The following is a 17,501-nucleotide window of genomic DNA, read 5'->3' as shown; positions in this document are numbered from 1 at the left end:
TCATCCTAGCACCAAATTTTGGGGGTCTCCATGGTGGTGGACAGTGGCTCAGAAGGCAACTGCTGATGGAGAAATGGCTCACTTTTCCATCACTCATTCATTCATTCATCCAACATACATTTATTGAGAACCTTCCAGTGGCGAGGTTCTCTGCCCACTAAGACATATAAGCAAATAATTACCACATGCTAAGATCAGTGCCACAATAGAAATAAGCACAGAGTGGGAAGCAGAGGAAGGAAATGACAAACTCTGCCCGGAGAGTGAGAGAAGGCTCTGAGAGGAGGTGACACGGGATCAATGAAGTATCAGAGATGTTCCAGCCCACAAACCATTCCCGAGCATCCAAAGCAAATGCAAGCATGAGCAGAGATATGAGTGGTTTTACTTTAGATAAAGGAAGAGTTGGGAAAAGTTCGAGACTTTTCAGCTACATATTGGGATAAAATCATTGCATGACAACAATTCAGGTTGCTAATCACTTTATTGACAATAGCTTCTTTCCTGGGGCCCTTCTGTCTCCTCAGTTCCCTGTTGTTTGTGGGTAAATATCCACCTGCTATTTTACAGTATTCCTGCTTAAATTGGCAACCAGCTGCCTCTAGGAAATAAAATATTATGTTCAAGTATAACTGTTTTTCCACCCCCATCTTATCACTGAGAAAAAGACTGAGTCGAGAAAGTATATTCTTAAAATAGCTTCTTTTAAAAATAATACCATCAGTGTGATATAACAGTAGTGCTGAGAATTCATCTCTTCTAAGGTGTAAGCTCGAGGTAGACAAAGCATCCTTTGGTGAGTTTTAAGACATTTCACAAAGCAACAGGATCAGACCTAGTCTAACATCAGTGATCACTTCTCAGTCAAACTAAAGAATTAGCTGCTGAATTGCCTCTCTTGAGAGCGTTTTTATTTGAAACTTTTATGGCCGTTGGAACTTTTGAGACTCTTCTATAGCAAATTGCCATGGTCTGGGAGCTGAAATTTTTGGGCCAGCTGGATGCTGCCTGTCTGCTCAATAGAGTGCTGGTCAGATATGCCAGAAAGCAGGAGCACTTTGCAAGAAGGCCGTGCACCTCAGATTGGATACACACATAAATAAGACCACCCTGACTGGTACAGGAAGAAAAACAAAACATCAAGGCATCCCTGGTCAAACAGCAGCCCAAAAGGAAAGGGAATCCCTAAGCCAAGAACAGGTGGTAGAATTTCAGGCACGCTGGTCCATGCATGGAGTGGAAGAGATTTGCCCAGGAGGTGGGGGTGGAGAATGTGGGGTGGGATACTGTTGTGTATAGCCTGCCAAGTGAACCCTATTTCACAGAGGCCCTATCACTTACATTTGTGTTAACAGGTGAAACAAATAGTTAATTTTTTCATTCAGAAAACATCAAGATTGTGATACAGCATAAAACAGTATCTTATAGATGTAGCAGATTAAGGCCCAAAGACGTTTGATGGCCTTCTTATAGTCCCAAAGAACTTAATAATGTAAGCAATTGCATAGTAGCAAACATTTCCAGAGTGAAGGTGAAAATTTCCCTTCAGGCAGCTCTGATCCACAGCATTTTTCTGAACTTGAAAGGGGACAAGAAATGCTTTATAGGAGCCCGTCTCTATTCCCTCCAGGTCAACATAAAAGTCATAACAAATCATAACATTTTGGAATTCAAGAAAATCTAATAAAGTTCAACTCCTCCTTTTTACAGATGAAGACGACGAGACCTCAGGGAAGACAGTGGCCTCCTTAAAGTGACCCAACTACCAAAGTATATGAAAATGCTAAAGCTTTCACCTGAGTCATCTGATCTCAACTTGATATATCTCCAACTCAAAAAAAAAATAGAAAAAGATAATGAGTAACAATAATAGAAATAAAATCTCCATTTATTCAAAGGTAGGGAACATTCGTCCAGCCACTACAATTTCATGGAAATACCAGCATTGCATTTATCTTCTTGAAGCCACTGACATGCCCAGGTGATCATTCCCCTTGGTGAGTACCGTTTGCCTGCTCCCTGCTGTATATGGCTAGGATTTGTTTATTGATTCTAATGTAACTCTAAGCTTTCCAGGAATTGTGCCATATTCAATGCGTCCTTCTCCTTGTTGGTTTTATAAATTCACAAGGTATATTAGAAAATATCTTCCTTCTCCTACGGAAACCTGAGATTGCTGCTTGGTATATTTAAAGCACTGTGAGGAAAAAGCAGGAATAAATGCCAGTTGGAGAACAACCAGGCCTCTAGAGGAATTCTCTAAGCCCATGTGTACTTCCTATATGCTCTGCTCTACTGCTGCAACTCAGTATTTGCTCTTGATTCTCACCTGTTTCCATTTCCTGGCACCTGCTTCCGGGTCTCTGCATCCACGAGAGCCTGTGGCACACTGGAGTTGCTATGCTTCCATTATCTTGAGCACATGCCCTTCCCTTTCGGCCACCTTCCTCGACTCCCACTGCCTGCCACAGACTTTCAGTTACCACTCATCCTAGTCTGTCCTAGGTATGAGGGACACCTAAGCTCCTGGAGCAGAGGTTCACACATGGATAAGATTTCCTGGAGTAGTTACTTATTTGTTTAATTGAGTCACCACATTTTAGTGGTGCCCCAAAATTACATGTTTAAAGAGCTACTACCACTTATTAGCTATTACCATCATTACTTTATTTAATGAATGATATTTCTTGCAGGTTCTCGGTTTTTTTTTAAAATAAATTGTATTTTAACTCAAAAAGAGTAAGAAAAGCATTAGCTTGTTATTTAAAATTAACTTGATGAAAAACTGAATACACCGTCCTTCATTTTCTTATTTCTCCTCAGTTGGGTGAAAATTTCATCACAAAGTTTAGGGGAAGGCCACAAACTCAGTAATCAAGATAAATTATATTTTAATGAAACCGAATTAATGCAAAAATCCATCCATTTTGAGCAAAGTATCACAATCATCAATAAAGATAGGATCAGTATTATATTGAAGTTTCCTTTTGCTACAACACCAGCAAGGCTCTGCCCGCACCGGCCTGTGACTCAAGCTGGCAACCATGCTGGGGACAGTAACAGTTAGACGGTGTTCACATTCAGCAGACAGTGCTGTGCTGACTTAACACAGGGGCCACAAGGGTACTCTCTGTCCCTAGTGTGGTCTACCAGCTCATTGATATCTAGTGTCTCAAAAGAAGTCATACTCTCAGGGCCCCTGTCAGGGGTGTAGGTTGGGCAAGGCAGACTAACCAGGGTTTTCCTTATTTTAAAAAAACTGATGAACTTCTTGAAGAATGAAGGGGCATGTGAGAACCAAAAAACTCAGGTCTGAAAACTCTTCAAGGAGGAAAATAGGGCTGTCCCTTCAACACCTGCTGTGGGTGCCAAATGGAAAAAGTGTCCATTCTGAGGAGATAAAGAGGGTCAAGCCCATGAGCTCAGGCTAGGGACCCTCTTTGGAAGTCAGCAAAAGGAGTCAATGCCTTAAGGTGGCATTCTGATTCTCTTCCTGCCATTGAGGGAAAAAAGAGGCATATAAAAAGCACAATATATCTCCCTGAAGGGTGCTGAGACTGTAAAGTCTCTGTTTGTGGTCTAATCAGAACAGCTTGTATTTATTGAGCACTCCCAATGCTCAGCACTTTACAGGTATTATCTCAATTCATGTTGATAACATCACTTTGAGAAATGCATTATCCTTTTTTTCATGATAAAGAAACTAAGGGTCACTAAGGGTCATAGTAGTAGAGCTGGGACTTAAACTCCCGGGAGTCTGATTCCAGAGCCTGCATGCTTAACCACTGGCTAAACTGCCAGTGAAGGTGAGACAGGCAGGAGGCACTTACCCAAAATAATATTGATGGAAGGGTGTCTGAAGAACATGCAGTCTGTCAGTTCCTCCAGACATTTCAAATTTCAGCCTTGGATCAAACAAGAACACTAGCGAGCAGTACAGCCATCAGCTTGACATTGAAGGACATTATAAACCACCATTGAAGGACAAACAAATCTCACAGAAGATGCTGTTGAAGGCATCATCCACTGCCTTGACACAGCGTCTTCCTTAGCAACACCCAAGGGCAAATACTTCCTGTTACTCTTAGCATCAGGAAAAGCTGTGTTCTCTTCAACAGTCACTTGGTTTGTAAATGCAAACAGAGCAAATTCTGCTCCTGTTTGGTGTCCATCTTTGTTATGGCTGCTAGGAGTTGTTAAGCCAAATTTGTATCCCACATCTAGAAACTCTTCAGGACTATATACCCCTAACGCACCTTTTGGTATATACTCTGCTCACACCTTACTGCATTAGTTTCCTACCTATAATCTCCTTTGTTCCTGATTTTCACAGCTATTTATCTTTTCCTTCATTTATTACACTCTCTCTAATCTCTTATGGAATGAGGTGTTGTATAAATGAATGATAAACAGTTTTCTTTTTTTTTAATTAATTGGAAATGATACCTATTCAAGTCCTTGGATCCCAGGTCAGAGGAAAGCCCCGGCTTGGTCAACCAGGTAGTGCCTGTGGGACCCAACAATCAATGGAGGCATTGACAACACAGCACCCAGTGGAGCTACAGTATGAGTGGGAAGGGTGAGTGATGGCAGTGTTCATGTTCGCAAATAGAGGAACATGAGTACTGCCCCAAAGAGCATTTGAACCACTCTGGGGACTCTGCCAATGAAAAAGGGAGGACTTCAGAGGGCTGGGTTTCCATTCACGATTCTGGTACAGGCTCAAACCTGAGACTTCTGTTAGCAGAACCCACATACTCTTGAGATCATCATTCCAGGCTACAGTGTCCTATAAGACACGATTATGTACATGAAAGATTGAGCTGTGTTTTTGCACTGGTTTGCCTCACTAGTTTGCAGTTTGTAGCCCCAAATCATGTGCTTTTAGGTACTGTTTATCCCAGGTCTACAAATCACTGGGTTATTTCAGTTTTGAGGGAGCCCTCAAAGCTACCAAAGCTATTCAAGGCACTCAAATCTTTAGTTGTTGATTCAATAATATGCCCTTACAAAGCCAGATTGATTGGTCAGTTCCAAATAGAGAGGGATGTCCAAGGGGAAGGCAAGTTTGCCTAAAGAAGAACCACATAAACAGAGTTTTGATCAGAGCCTTCCTCGCTCAGGGTGCAGAAGCAAGTACACTCTAAAGTCTGCATTCAGTGGTCCCCCACCCCCACCTCCACTGGACCCTGACTGACAGAATGATTAAGTCATGCCTGTGTAGGGGCTGGAGCTTAATGATGCATAATCATGTCAACACTTTTCCTAAATGATTATACCTGCCATAAGAAAATGCCCTATGCTAGATTGGAAATATCTGGAGAAGACTTTCATGTCTCTGAATCAATCAACCAACTAACAAGTATTTACCCTTCATCACCCATGAGTTCAGCACTGTGACAAATTTATTGGAGAAGACACAAAAGAAACCAAGACCTGATCACCGTCCCCAAATAACTTACTCTTCAATTGGAAAGACAAGCTAGTTATTAAAAATTAAAGTATCTTTATTATCAAAGCATTTGACATTAGGGGTAAAAGCTTGAAAAAGGAAAAAAGCACTGAGAGTGGGGGTTCTTAAAGCAGAGGTAGAATTTGAGCTGACCTTGAAGAGGAGGTAAAATTTAAAGAAGAGCCAAAAATGAGCAAAAGCTCATTCCAGGTTGGGGAGAAGGGAAGGAAAGCTGAGAGCACAACCAGCCATGGTAGTTTTGGGGCTGTCCCTGGAGTCCTGCCGTCACTCTGGTTGGCTTAAGAGACACTGTCAGACACTCCAGGAAAGGAAGAGCAATTCTTCCGAGACCACCCAACCCATACAGCTGTGCAGGGGCAGCTCCAGGTTTCACTTTCCTTCTTTACCAGTTGGACTTCATTTGATTCCTTTCCCTTCCATGTGTGTCTTGCCTTCCCAGTTAACTTCTGAGCTACAATTTTGAAAGCACATTTATTAAGATTAGCAGGGTTTGTAAAGAATGTTCAAAATACAATTACTATATATTTTTCAACAGCAAGCACTGCCCTTCCAGATAGCTCTGCTGCAAGGAGTACTGTGCGTAGTGCTCTGCAGTGGGAAGAGGGTACACCTTCCAGTTACCAAATTAACGCAATACGGCTCCATTTGCCCCTCTGTCTCTGGCCACCTGGGAGATCTGCGTTTTCCTTGGAGATGACGATGGAATTCTCTTCAGGAATAGGGAACACATGTATTTTTGGGGATGCGGGCAGGGATATAAGGGATTCAGAGCCAATCAGCATGCAGTCCCAAAGCAGCCAGCGATGTTCCTGGAGCACTGTGAGCTGAGTGGAGCCTGCGTTCTCCCGCCAAGCTAAGGCCATCAGGAAAACCCGGGAGAAGGGGCAGCACATCCTGTTTCTTCATAATGACTCTTCCACGGGATTGTCTGAGACATTTTGCTGTCCTGAGGATATAGGGCTTGTTTCTCAGCCTTTTCCAGTTGGGCTCTTCGTTGCTTCCTGCCGGTTTCTATTAAAATGGTTTACTGGGATCCAAAAGCGGCAGCCTGCTGCATCCAGCTTTTTATTTATTTTCTCCCACTCCCCTCTTCCCCTTCCGGTATTCCTAAATCATCCACCATTACCCAGGGGATCCCTTCCTATAAGTCGTAAGAGAGAAACAATTCCTGGGTTGGATAGAGAAGCAAAGCATTATGTGGCTCTAACTCCATCTCACTTACTATTTGGCACTACATTTTATGAGTGAGAAATGCAATAAAGCAGCAATTTCTAAATTTAGCTAGCATTATGTAATGCAATAATTTATTCCAGAAGACTGTTGTTTATATATCACCTGAACTATTGATAAGTATGAAAAGGCAGTGTACAGGAAGCCATATAAATCGATCATTATTTAAAGTGGTTAATCAAATATCTAATTTGTTTCCATGACTTTTCCTCCAGTAATCATGCTGCATTATCATACAATGCACTTAAGAGCTGTAATCCAAATCCACAAACCAACACCAGAATACCACCTAACAAGAGAGGCAAAGAGATGACTTTCTCATCCTATTGTTTGAAATGTTGGAAAAAGGCAATGAAAGTAGAATAAATCATATTTTTCTTCCATACACCCATCCTTACTTTGCTCTCTCCCCAAATAACAATGAGCTGACACCACTTAAGGATTACAATTACCTGTCATCATCATCACCCATGTGATGAGGAGGCTGCTGCCCATTGCAAATGCTGCTTCTGAAAGCAAAAGATGCTCTTCTCAGAGAATTTTTGTTTGTTTTTTTGCTTTATAGGCTCCTTCAGGCAGAATGGGGCAGACGAAAAAAGAGATGGAAATTCAGTCAGGAAAACAATTAACCAGCACAGCTTCACTGCACAGTAACATCAAATCATACAGCAATTAGAGCTCTGCAAAACCCCCATTTGGTTGCACGCGCCTTTAAGGACGAAAACTGATATGTACACTGAGCTAGCTGATGCCGGACTGCAAATGAAAAAAATCAAAGAGGCAAACATTGGAAAACCTCATTCTCTGCCTAATCACAGCTCTAGAATGGTGATTTGAGCTAACAGTATTTCTAGTCTGTACATAAGAAAATCCATCTTCTCTCTCTTCAACCTTTGGTAGATTGCCAGAGAATTATCTACCATTCTTTTCCCACACATTGAATATAAAAAAAGTTAATGTTCGCTGAAAAAACATACTGCACTTGTTGACTAATAAAGGGGTTAATTAGTCCATTGTCCTCACAGATTACCAAAGCCTCAATTGTTAAATCCGGGAAAGCAATAACTAAAGCTTTCCAAAAAGCAAGACAACAGTGCTTTTAACAGTGGAAAAATCTATAAGTCTTTGTGTTGCTGAGCTTTACTACACAAAAGAAGTTTACCTTTATCTTGTGAAAATGCCAGTATCAATGTCATAATCTACAAAATATTCATATTTTCTTTCCACATTTTTCCTAACTGATGTTTCTCTCTTGGAAAGATTTTGGTACAGTAGGAGCTAATTTGTAATACAGTAGGAATCTCCCCAAAAGAAGCAATCCACAAAGGCTCATTTTTCCCTGTCTGTTTTGGGAGGTATTTCTGTCATTTGACCATGAGTTGAAAAAAATAATAAAGTGATTAAGACATCTGCCTCCCTTATTTTTTTTAATAAATTTCATTTTAGAATAATTTTGACTTACAGAAAAGTTGCAAAGGTAATACACAGTTTCTGGATATACTTTACTGAGTTTCCCCATTTTTTACATCTTACGTTACTGTGGTACATTTGTTTAACACTAAGAGACCAGCATTGATAGATGGCTATTAACTAAACTCCAGACTTTATTTGGATTCCACCAGTTTTTGTATTACTGTCTTCTCTCTGTTTTGGAATCCAACCTATTGGTACCACACTGCATGGAGTTCCACGTCTCCCCATTCTCCCCTGGCCTGTGATGATTTTTCTTTCCTGGTTTTTCATGACCTTGACTGTCTTGAGTACTGATCGGGTATCCTATAGCATGTCCTCCAATCTGAGTTTCTTTCTTGTTTTTTTCTCTCATGCCTGAAGTGGGGTTATGGGTTTTTAGAACCCATATGGATATCAGGTGCCCCTGATATGAAATACCAATAAGGGCAATTCATCCCCTTATCACTTCATATCAGCAGGTATGTGGTACCTACCCAAAGTCACAGGGAACAGAAGCCTTCATCCTTGGTTAGGGTAGCATTTACCAAGGCTCACCACTCTAGATTTATTGTTTCTCCCTTTCCTTTATTTATTCTTTGGAAGAGAGTCACTAAGTCCAGTGCACACACAGGAAGGGTGGTAGGTGAGAACCTCCTGGAGAGGGAAGTGTCTACATTAATTTTTTGGAGGGGGGAGTATCTAGGAATTATACTGTAAGAAAGACTTGTATCTTCTCCCCAGTTTATTTATTCAATCAGCTGCTTCCTTAATTTCAAAATAAGACAGATCATTGAAATGATGGACATCTTCACTGTGCAAAGCACTAAGAAAACACATTAATTTTAAAGAAATATTTCCAAGGCCTTTTCAATGAACCAAATATTCATTTAATATGCCCAACAGAAAATGTACACATGAAGTTATACACCCACTCTCTGACCTCCAGCAGAGCTCAGTGAGCATTATACAAATCAATTTATCCCAAGCAGTTTATGAAGACAAGCAGCCATTTAAAACTTCGAAACATCTGGTTCAGCAAATATTCCAGTCACCTCTCAACCTTACTCAGCTACATGATTATCTCTGCAGAAAACAGAGGAAGCAGGTGTCCAAACCCTTGTTTGAAGGCCCCATTTGGCATCTTCTGGCTCCCAAAGACAACATGTGGGTCATTTCCTGTGTCAATGACCTCCATCACAACTACTCTCTACCTTTCTCCAGTCATTAGTTATTACTCAGGCCTTCAGCAAACATTTGTTTAGCACTTACTATATGCCAAATGCTGTGTGCTGGGTATTGGAGCACCAAATGGAAAGGAAAATTACATTAACAAATAAGAAGCTTAGAGAATAGCAAGTTGTATATGAGACACATCAGTGGGGTACAAAGGGCTAATCCATTGCCTGAGAGGGGAAAGAATGAATGGCTGAGTAAAGATGCTGCGGAAAATGGGTCCCAGGCATGATGCTATGGTAGAGAAGGGTAGGCCATGTGAGTGAAGGATGACCTAGGCCAAAGCAGAGCCTTGAGCAAAAGCACTGAGAGCTTTCAAGAGCTGATGACATGAGATCACACACCTTCTGTCACCAGGTGATCAGAGATCATCTCTTTCTAAGAGGATCCTTGGAAAAGTCCTGTCCCCTGACAGAGTCCACGGTTTGCTTGATCCTTTCAGTGGTTTATAGAACAGAATAATTGACCAAATGATGTATGGAAAGCACTTTGACCCTTATTCTATGGACATGCCAAAAGATTACACCCTACATCTCACCCAATGCAGAAGAGAAGGAAACAGAATAAGACACGTATTTACCCAACATTAATCAAGCTTCTGTCATCTCTGAGCACTGTGCTAAGGTACCTGCATATGTTCTCTCATGTTTTGAGAGAATGTTTATTGTTATTATTATTATCATCTTTTCACAGATGAAGAAATTCAGTCTTACAGGGTAACATGCAGGTTAGACACCTGGCAAGGGGTGAAAAATAGGGTTTGAATCCAGTTCTGATTTTGATTGAGCCTGATTTCTCCCTCTGAAATTTCTTTTCTTTTTGGTAGGTGAAAGATTTAGTAAGCAAAGGGGACTTACAGTTAAGGCTTGTCTTGGGTACCTGCAATTCGAGCAGACCTCCACACCTGCCTGCAGAATCTTAAGCATAATTAACAGGGTTCAGTCACAACTGTAGTCCAGATAGTCTCAAATAGATATAAATCTCCCAAGGCTATGTCCTTGAAGTGTCTCCTAGTGCGCCAATAGTGGGCAGGATGTACATTCCAAGCACAGGGGAGATGGGTAAGAAGCCTCTGATTGCCCGGGTCCAGCTACCAGGTCAACCTCTCAATGACCTCAACACTTGAACCCTCAATATCCTCTCAATGACCTTCAACACTTGAACCCTCAAGACTGTTTACACACACCCCTTTTCCACAATGTGCACTGAGCCATCTGCAAGGGGTTTCCTTTGGGTGGAGGTGGCTCATTTGGCGGCTAACAGGCTACACCAGAGGCAGATGCCCCAGCAACAACATAGGCATGTGCAAAAGAAAACACAGATTGAGATAATGATTCACAGGGTAAGTAACAATTTTTCCACCAAACACCCCATGATTCAAACCACTGGTATACTAAGGCCCCTAAGCTGGGGTCAGATCACTCAGGAACACTGTGTCCCCATGTGATTTAATAAAGATGACACATTAGCAGACTCATCAGGAATGAGCGCACAGCATTCTGCATGGATGATGGCACAGGTGTCTCCTTGCAAGGCAGTAATAACGTCCAAGGCCATCCTGTTTCAGAGGACAGCTTTTCTCCTTAGAAACAGTTCAGAGTTCAGTAAGGACAGGCTTTGCCGGCTATCATCTAAGGCTTGCTGTGTGAATTTAGTAAGGGCTTCTCTGTGCTCCAATGTCCTCCAGGCCCAGAGAGGGAACAAACACAGCTGTCAGATGGCCATACCAGTGCACAACTACGCGCCCACCTGGCCTTGAGGAGAGGGAGACGGGCAATCATCGTTACTGTGGGGCAGATTCTCCCCTGAGCCCAACCAGCTGCAGTAGCCCAGCCTCCCAGGTAGAAGCCACAGCCAAAGATCCTTGTCACACAACCAGTGGGCCCTGTTCAGGCTGCCCCATAAATACCTGGGCAGCACGACCAGTCAGTGCCAAACCAGTCACTATCCCTTAATGTGACAGAATGCCTGCACAGTCCCTGTGGTATCCATCCCACATTCCCAGTACAGTTGGATTGATTCTGTTTAGAGTGATCTTTCTGTCCTAACGCTGAGGGACCTGGTGCTCAAAGGCCCATAACTTGGGGTAACCCACATAAACCCATCTCCAACCTGAGCCTGGCTGCCCATGGCTCTGATGATGGTATTTTTAGGACCCTGTGTCCCATCAGCAGTTTGATGGCTGCCTGTATCCTTTAATTGACAGAGAAGGGATACCCATGCCCAGTGTTTGTGATGGCGTGTGCCACGGGCCAGGTTTGGGGATCGGGACTGGTGATGTCGGACAGTGAGGAGGACACGTCCTATCTTGTTCTTCCTGAATGTGCTGATCAGGGACCCCAAGTCCCCTCCCTGGATCTGGGAAGCCCACTACAGCAGTCCCACCAAGGCTGGACGGACAGCTACCCACATCCTCAACAGCTGGATCCTATGCTGAGGGATCCATGATACCCACAAACCATTGCAGTACTGGAGCAAAACCGTGCACATTTGCATTTTTATGTTCTACAAGGTGAGAGTACAGCAGTTGCTCCCACCCAGCCTACAGAAAGTGATGAGGGATGACAATTAGGGGAAAAAATCAATGTGAGGTTAGCAGGACTTGAGGAAATGGAAATCTGGAGTTCTGAGACCAAGTTTGAACAAAGTTGCTATACTTTGGCTCAAATATGAGTCAAACACCTAAGATCTAAGGCATATTGATGCAGGGATGAAGAGGTGGGAGCATGACTTTAAGAAAAAAACAGTCAGTGGGAATAAGAAACAATGGCAACACTCATAATAGGCTGAGTGTCAAGCACTTGAAAAGTCAAAATTAAAAATTCTGTCTGACAACAAGCCCAAGTAAATAACAGTGGGTCTCAGACCACAGAAAATAAGGCTGGTAGGAAGAAGAGAAGATCTGCACCCTGCCCACACCCCAGATACACAAGGGCTAACATGACAGGGCCTAGTCTCTTTTCCCTGGGTGACTGCCTTCTTTAGAAACAAAGAAACCCAATAGCAGTATCAGTTATTTCGAAACAAAAGTTAAGAGGAACAAAAATAAGTCAAAGAAAAACTAGAAGCAACCATATGTAATTATCTATATCATTTTTAAAATGACAGGGGATGCTCTAATTGAAGAGGGCTACTACAAACACACCCCCTCTTTCCCTGCCTTAGTTTGTAATCAATCGAGATATAGACCCAGGAGTTAGAAAGATAATGAACATTTTCACTGAGAAAGCGGATATGGGGGAGCCCAGCGTAAGTCAGCAGTGGCCACGGACCTGCCAGTGCTCTGCCCCAGAAGCTGGCTGTCTCAGGGGCAGGCAGGGCTGACCACCTGCAGGCCTTCAACTGGGGGGCTGCCTCTTAAAAGAGGAACCAGAGGATGTGCTGTTTGCAGAAGGGGACAGATCCCATGAGATGGGTGAAAAGGGATACCTCTTCTCTCAAATCCACAACTCAAGTAAGTATTAATCTGAAGAAAAGCCAGGTGTGGTACTCCAGTAGAGGTACCCCAGCATAGAAAACAGGAAGCGTAGAGAATGAATGTCCTCCCCAAACTAAGCACAACATCAAGATACAATCCTTAAAGAACAGACTGAAATATCTGACTGGATAAAAGCCATAAATGTCTACATGTGAAGAAGAAAAACTATATATGTATATAATTCTTGTTCTTCACTGTAGTTAGGGTCTATAAAGTCACCATGAGCACTGAATCAGCAAATACTGAAGCATTGTTCCTGGGGAAAACACAGAGCTGGGTTCCAGCAAGCCTCTGATTCTAATGTTTTAGTCACACAGTCAATACATAACCTTATTTTGTGTGTGTCCTACTTAAAGACACCTTATTTAATATACACTGTTGATTTACTAACACTGAATTCACAGCCAACAGCGCTATAACTCACGCTGCAGGAAGCTTATCTAACACATGTATTTTCTAAGGCACATCACAGCCATTTTGCACTTAGGGACACTACACAGCAATGCAGCACTGTCCCTGGGGGCCATTTTGAATAGCGAAATTGCAAAAAATATCCCACAAATATGTGAAAAACATGATATACTAAATATACTGTGAAAAAGCCACTTATTTGCAGCAACAGAGGTGAAACAAGAAGGTAGAGGACTGTCTTGTTGGACCTCAACTAGGAATGTTCATGTCATGCAATTGCAATTTGTTCCCACTCTGTGCATGTCTACAAATGATCTCAAAACACCACGAGTATTAATTTGGGGTTACAAGTAAATTTTAGGGAGTACACAGATTTGTAAACACAGAATCCACGAATAATGAAGATGGCTGCACATACACACACTTCAAAGGCAAATGACAAAATGAGAATTCCTTCACAAATGTCAGATAAAAGATGTATTAATTCCTACATAAAGATATTTTGTAAATTAAAACAAAAAGGCAAACATTCCAATAGGAAAAAAAAATCAAAGGACTTAGGCAATATATGCTTAAAGAAATACACATAATTTCTAGAAAAAGAAAACTCTGCAACTTTTAAGTGAAACACAAGCCCCTCCTTCATACACACTTACACGCTGTGGGCAGGAATAGAGCTGGGCATAACCATTCTGGAAAACAGTGAGGCAAGGCTTTAGGAAACTCATCTCATTTAACCCAGTAATTCCAATTTCAGTAAGTAATCCTAAGGAAATACATTAGAGATAAACAAATAAATTAGTGCAAAGATACGTTCATTGATATTCTTTTGCACATTGTTTATAATATATATAAAGTGGAGAAATCTTATATTTCAAAAACAAAACACCAGTTAAATAAATAATGATATACCCACAGAACAGAATACTATACAGACATTAAAATGATGTCTAAATATGTCTCAATAAGATGTTATACATATATACAATAGAATATTATTCAGCCATAAAAAAGAATGAAATCTTGTTATTTGCAACAACATCCCAAAGGGTATTACGCTAAATGACGTAAGTCAGACGAAGACAAATACCATATGATTTCACTTATATATAGAATCTAAAAAACAAAACAAATGAAGTAACAAACAAAACAGAAATAAACTCATAAACTCATGAAGAGAACAGACTGGTGGTTGGGGAAGAGGGGTGGGTGAAATAGGCGAAGGGGATAAAGAGGCACAAACTTTGAATAAATAAATCACAGGGGAAGAAAAGTACAGCATAGGGAATATAGTCAATAATATTGTAACATCTTTGTATGTTGACAGATGGTAACTACATTTACTGGGGTGAGCACTTAATGTATATAATTGTTGAATCACTATGTTATATAATTGAAGCCAAAGTAATGTTGTATATCAACTATATTTCAATACAATAAAATACCTTGACATGACACATGTGTACTTTCCTTCTATAATTTTATTTAATTAAAAAACACATATTGTCATTGAGAATTGTTCTCAATCTGTAAGTGAAAAAATATTATAAAACAATATTCACACTATGATTTCATTTTTGTAAGTCTGAAAATACACGCACTAAAATATTAAGAATAAACTACATCTTAGGGATGAGAATATCAGTATTTCTTAGAATTTCTTGTCTCTCTTTTCAAATTATTTCTATGATTACTACATACATCTTTTGAAGCAAAAATGTTTAACCTTAATGTCATATATCTGCAATGATCTCGGCATCCTTGATTTAAAAAGAAAACTGGTCTTTTCTTCGGTGCTTCCAAGGAACTTAAGCATTTATATTCTTTCAAAAGAATTGGTAGCACTGAATAGATTAATAGGTTTGATAAGGAAAATAACCTTTTACGGCTGGTTTATGAGAAACTGTGTTTCTCTGTGTATTTTCTTTCCTGCCTTCAGACATATGCCCAGTTCCCTTGGATTTCAGCTGCAGAAGCTCAGGCAGTAGACTGAACTTCACACACTCACAGGACAACACACGGGTGCCTTTACATTGTCAGTGGGATCTGCGCACTCTCAGTGCGCTCCAGGGCTTCTGTCGTTTTGCAGTGCGCTGCTGGCAGCCCTTCTCTTCAAGGCTATCCGTTTAGCTGTTGGAGAAGGTGCGGTAATCAAAGATGTCGTCTTCCCCTCTCACCATATGGAGCTATTGTAGAGAGTTTATGTCCTGCCATTTCGCTAACTATAAATAGAGCCATCTTGCTCTCTCTGTGATGTTAGAGTCTCTTTAAAATATAATGGCTATATTTTTTGCAGATATTCTGATTCCTGCAGCTTCTCCTGTCTCTCAACTGTGCTGAGCACAGCCCATGCCTTTTTTTCAAATCTAGAGTAGTCTGCTCTCCTTATGACAATAGATGTTTTGGGGATATGGCTCCAGCTGGTCTCTAAGAACAGTGGATAGTCCTTCATCAACAAAATCTTGCTGAGCAAGTCTGGTGAGCACTGCACACTGTGAGGCAGGGATCATGGGGAGATGTCAGCCCTGCCGGGGAGGAGCTCTTTATCCAGAAGGAGCTAATCAGCTCTCTGAGTTGACATCCTCCATCCAAAGGCATTCTCCCACCAGGCCTTCTGTCCCCCTTGTTTATTGTCCAGGGGGGCATATCTCTTTCTATTGAGAGACTGAGAACTTACCTCAGGTTTTTCAGAGCTAATGTTTATCAGAATAAACACACTCAAATCTGCCTGTCATATCCATGAGGCACTTGGGCATCTTCCTTGACTTCCTTGACCCTAAATTCTCCACTTCTAAGGACATTTTAGGCCCTGGGTGTGCTCTCCTCTTCAGCATGCTAAAAGCTTGGTGGATACTGAGTGTATTGATTATTTACAATGGAAGGATACTGAGAAATTTTCTCTCCAACTGTACAGTAACCAGTGACATGTACCCAGAGCTGGGGAAGTCAGTGTTTGTACAATATTATATGTTGTTGAAGAAAAATAAAGAAGCAAATAATGACATTGTAAGATACAGTCTCTGTGTAACTTAGAAGAATACGAATGGCTTCAGAGTCAGGCAGTCTAGGTTTCATTTCCTGCCCCACTACCCACTAACTCAGTGGCGTCGGGCTTGCTACTTAATATTTCTGAGCATAGTCTTATAAATGAAGAAGCCAATAAAATAACGCCAACCTGACAGAGTTGCAGTAAAATTAAATTAGATAATGTATGTAAAGTGTGCTCCATTAGTCATACCTCTTATAATTGTGAATGACTTTGAAAGAGAGTAACTTTCTGCTTCACTGGTATACAGCAAGTCATGTATTGAGCAAGGTTTACTGAACTGCTACTAAGAGCAGGCTGACATAATCACTGGGGGATGAGTGAGTGTGGTTAGGGGTGGGAGGAGGCAAAGAGGAAGTAGTCCCTGTGGTACTGAAGTCAGTCTCACAGTCCAGCAGGAAGGGACAGGCATATTCACAGATAAACATGGTTAGTGGGTAAATTCTATAACAGATGTACTACAGACAGAAATTTACAGCAGGGGTTGATTAATGTCTGATTGTGGCATTAGGAATGGGCAGGGCTTCAAAGAAGAGACGAAGTACAGGCTGAATCTTAAAGTGTTATTAGGAGTTCCCAGACAGAAGCAGAAAAAGAAAGACTCAAAATTATTTGATCATGAAAAACTAATGGAAGTCCCCACTTTGGCAAATACCCACATGGTAAATACTCAATGGTAGATACTCAGTGAGTATTTAATAAGCTTACCATCTAAACAAGGTAAAAATACATAAAGGCACATAGGAGGAAATACTAATTTCACAAATCTCAAACCACTGATATGCAAAAAATAAAATCTTTTTCTCCCCTAAAGCCCATCTTTGTTTCTTTGTCAATCTCTATATTTTTTGATGCAAGAAATGTGATCTAGTCACTTCTAGTTCATCACTTGCAGTTAATTCCATACTGTTTTCCACAGTCATTTCAGGAAATGACTGCACATTCATTTGTGCAAAGGATGCCCCTCCCCCATCCTTTTCCAAGGATCATTTTCTTGATCTGTAAAATGGGGCGAGTTACACCTACATTAATAGAAGTTTTAGAGGCACTGCTTGTATGTCTCATAATACTAAGCACAGAGTATGTGCCCCATATGTGAGGCCAATAGCTATTATTCCCCTTCACCCTGATCTGAACCAAGGACACTCTTGGCACCCTCTCAACCAACTAAAAAGAAT

At 41.2% G+C, this 17,501-nt stretch overlaps 1 long non-coding RNA gene across 3 annotated transcripts in view; it reads right to left on the bottom strand.

Annotated features, from left to right (window-relative positions):
• Positions 1 to 5,259: 5,259 nt before the first annotated feature.
• The window catches only part of LOC118932907 (uncharacterized), a 36,650-nt gene continuing 24,408 nt past the window's right edge, over positions 5,260 to 17,501 (bottom strand). The window contains exons 6-9 of one of the 3 annotated variants that reach the window (XR_005032946.2): positions 13,934 to 14,043; positions 8,650 to 8,809; positions 7,156 to 7,272; positions 5,260 to 6,641 (exon numbers count right to left, since the gene is read on the bottom strand). This is a non-coding gene — a long non-coding RNA (uncharacterized LOC118932907). The remainder of the gene's footprint in view (positions 6,642 to 7,155; positions 7,273 to 8,649; positions 8,810 to 13,933; positions 14,044 to 17,501) is intronic. The other 2 variants (XR_008996989.1, XR_008996990.1) reach the window with 2 other exon arrangements.

The sequence above is a fragment of the Manis pentadactyla genome, chromosome 1 (assembly GCF_030020395.1).
Source record: "Manis pentadactyla isolate mManPen7 chromosome 1, mManPen7.hap1, whole genome shotgun sequence".
Taxonomy (NCBI): Eukaryota; Metazoa; Chordata; class Mammalia; order Pholidota; family Manidae; genus Manis; species Manis pentadactyla.
This window is presented reverse-complemented; position numbering and strand designations above follow the sequence as displayed.